Here is a 3,598-nt window from a genome sequence, read left to right on the forward strand (position 1 = left end):
ATATTAAATGGATAATTATTAAGGGTCTCATTTAATTAATATTTACTCAATACAAAACATTGTGAAATTTAATTAATAATATTGATTGTAATCTGTTGCCTAATTTTTATTGAGTAGATATGGTGTATCTTTTCTTACAGTGAACACAGATGACAGTGAGATTTATGAGTATGTCTCTGACAATAGCGGCATCCCAAACTTAAGTAGCAGCCAAGAAAAAAAAGTACACTCCTGAAAAAATAAAACTTTTTACAACAAACCAAAAACCTGGTGTAAACATGGTGTAAAAATTGAAGATTACTTTCTAGACTAGGTCTTTTTTATTCTTCAGCCAGAGTCCGCATGAGTCAGAGAGAAGAGGCTGGACTCACAGATCAGGAGGTTTTTAGATTAAAGAAACTAAAGAAAACAGATGAGCGATGATGGGAAAGGCAGCTTTGTGTGTTTTGATTGAATTATTTGTTTTTACTCTAGTTTTTTTCATCTCACTTATCATGGATGTTTTTAAACTGGGTGTTTTAAATGTAAATGAGTTAGAGAGGCAAGAAAAAGAGCTTTTATTTTTGAAACAGCTAAAATGAAAAAAATAGATGTCTTTTTCTAACACACTGCTTTTACAAATCAAGCAGAATGGAGGAGGGAGTGGGAAGGGGAAGCCATTATAAGTCACAACACTTCTCTGAGTGGAGGAGTGGGCTTCCTCTTCTCGAGGGCTTTTAAACCCAACTCACTGGAGATCCAACACTTTGTTGGGGGGAGGTTGCTTTTAATCAGAGCTCAGTTTGACCATTTTAAAGCTGTTTTTATCAATGTTTATGCTCCAACAATCGGTGCAGAAAGGAACCATTTTTTTGCTTAAAGTTAATTCTGTTTTAAATGGCTGTGCCTTGGAGGATTTTTTTTATTCTTGGGTGGGGATTTTAACTGCACTGAAGATGTGACTTTAGATCGCAATCATGCAGGGCCTCTCTTAAAGCAGCTGGTCCACTCTCATGACCTGGTGGATGTGTGGAGGAGGATGCACCCAGACTGTAGACAGTATACCTAGATGTTTTTAGAAAAAGCTAATTATTTCAAAAATAATTAAGTATCAAAAGCTTGAGTGTAAGGATACATCTGCTGAAGAAGCTGAATGTTTTGATAGTTAAACAATTTAAGTAGCACAAAGTATGCAGGATTAGTTAACAACAGAAGGAAAGTAAAAAGAGGATCTCGAGTATAACACCAATGGAGTAAGTTAAATTCAATATATCTGCTGCTGTATTTGCTGTTGTTCTGTCCAGTCTAAACTGTTATCTCCCTCTATGAGTACTAACTTGTAAACAGCTTTCTGTCTGCATGTGTGTCTGTGAGTGTGAGAACGTGGCTGTGTGTGTGTGCATATGAGTGTGTGCATGTGTGTGTGTCTGTGTGTGTTTGTGTGTGAGTGCAGCTGTGTGTACGTGTGTGAGAGAGAGAGTCTGGCTGTGGAAGACAGAGATCATACAAATCTATGGGAGAAAGAGGTCAGCGAACCTCTCAGACTCCTGCCATTTAATACAAAACGGTACATAATATCACCAAAATTATCACATGGTCAGCGCCACAAGACTCTACTGAACATGTCTATGTGCTTTTGGTGGTTTTAGAGTAAAAAATGTGGTAACAGGAGCGAGTTACAAAAAAGGGTCAGCTCTGGTTTTCTACTGAAATTCGCTACAGAATTTGTATTGCAGTGTATGGGAGAGTTGGAGGGTGGTGACATCACTTGGAGGGTCACAATTCAAATTCTGTTAGTCTCTGTGTTAAGGTAGAGACTTTTTATGAAACAGGACAAATTTGTCGATATGTGAAGACCAAAATATGTGGCCAAAAGGATGAGTTACACAGACTTTTTTCAAACAAATTTTAGAGCTTTTTCCACTCTAGCGATGATGTCATCCACTCTAGCCCCGAAGATTTTGCGCAATACACACCCATTGTAAACTCAAAACTTATCAGAAAAAAGCTTAAAACTAAAACTGTGATAAATCAAAAACTGTATAAGATATCAAAATTTGAGTAAAACTTAAATAGCTGAAAATCTTGTGAACAGTTTAAAGTTTGAATGAAGTCTGATATGATTTACACTGTTGCTCATAAAGTTGGAATAAAACATTTTTTAAAATATTTTTTTAGTGCCAAACAAATGTTATGCATTAATTCATTTCACCTGGGTAATTGGGACACATAATGTAATCATTGCACCTGGTCAAAAGTGATTACTGATGCATTTAAATAGGAATAAACAGAGGATTGTGTCTGAAAACAAAATTATTCCAACTTTATGGGCAACAGTGTATATAGACAGTGGTATATACAAACCTTCTTATAAAATGACTCTCACAGTGTCAGTCAGTATCAGGTGTGAGTGTGAGTGTGAGAGAGAGAGAGAGAGAGAGAGAGAGAGAGAGAGAGAGAGTGTGACCGACCTGAACTTCATATGATGATAAGTTGACTGTAATTTGGACTGTCGATCGTGTCAGTGGTTCTTGTTCTGCTCAGGTGGAGAACTAGCACATGTGTCACTATGGCAAGCTTAAGATGTACTAGGCCTGTCTCAGTCCTCAGCATAGTGGTCACTTTTGTCTGCTGGTTTCATTCAGAAATAGCAAAATGTTGATATGCTGTAGGGTTAGTCTGGTATGAGGTCCATTAACTGTGAGAGGCATGGAGGAGATGTCCCAGGATATTTAACTGTCTAACTGATACTTTTTTAATTGTCAAAATGTATTATTGTCAGTTAACGGTTAAGTGGTTCATTATGAGCAACACTAGTTACATCTGATGGATGGGAACCCAGTTACTAGTAATAAATGCAAAATCTTCAAAATTCATCACAGCAATTCTACACAGCAAGTCTAACTCAGCAAAAAAGCTTACAGCTAAATTCAGGCAGTCTGAAGAAGCAACTGCTATGAAACTTTTTCTTGGTTCCTTTTGACCTCATGCACATATCTAAGATTTAGATGTGCACTGTATCTGTTTGAAATGGTAGGTTGTTCATGATTTCAGCTGTTTGCAAAGTACTATAGGAGTGCATCCATAAGTACAGCCCCCTAATCTTAAACTTTTTTCAGACATTTTCTTATAGGGGCAATAATGATTGTTAGTTTCATCTCTAAATCTCCAGAATCCTGGACCTGTCTTCAAATAAGTATAATAAAAAGTTCTTTGAAGAAGTCAAAGCTAGAAATGTTATTTTCCTGGTTTAACAACATCTAGAATAAGACACATGGTCAATAAACACTATTTTTTAACTTGTCTGCTTTTGTTGTATTTTAGATGACCACCAAAAATATCCAGAATCTGTTCAACGCATCCAGTCAACAGTGAAAAGGTAATTTTATGTCATGTTGATATTTGATTGAAATGGATTCACTTTTTTTTAGGACTTTGCAGACTTTATGACTGTCACACATCTTGCTGCTCAAACTGACAAAAATAAATATTACAATAAAATTTTGCCAACAGTGTCAAAATCATCACCTTGTCTGCACAACAATATCAGCCTTGGATTAGTGTATTCAGTGTGTGGGACCTGTATCATCCTTCAATTGGTTTGGCTATAAATGCCAAG

This window comes from Seriola dumerili, unplaced genomic scaffold (assembly GCF_002260705.1).
Source record: "Seriola dumerili isolate Sdu_G_001 unplaced genomic scaffold, Sdu_1.0 BDQW01009968.1, whole genome shotgun sequence".
In the NCBI taxonomy this organism is placed as follows: Eukaryota; Metazoa; Chordata; class Actinopteri; order Carangiformes; family Carangidae; genus Seriola; species Seriola dumerili.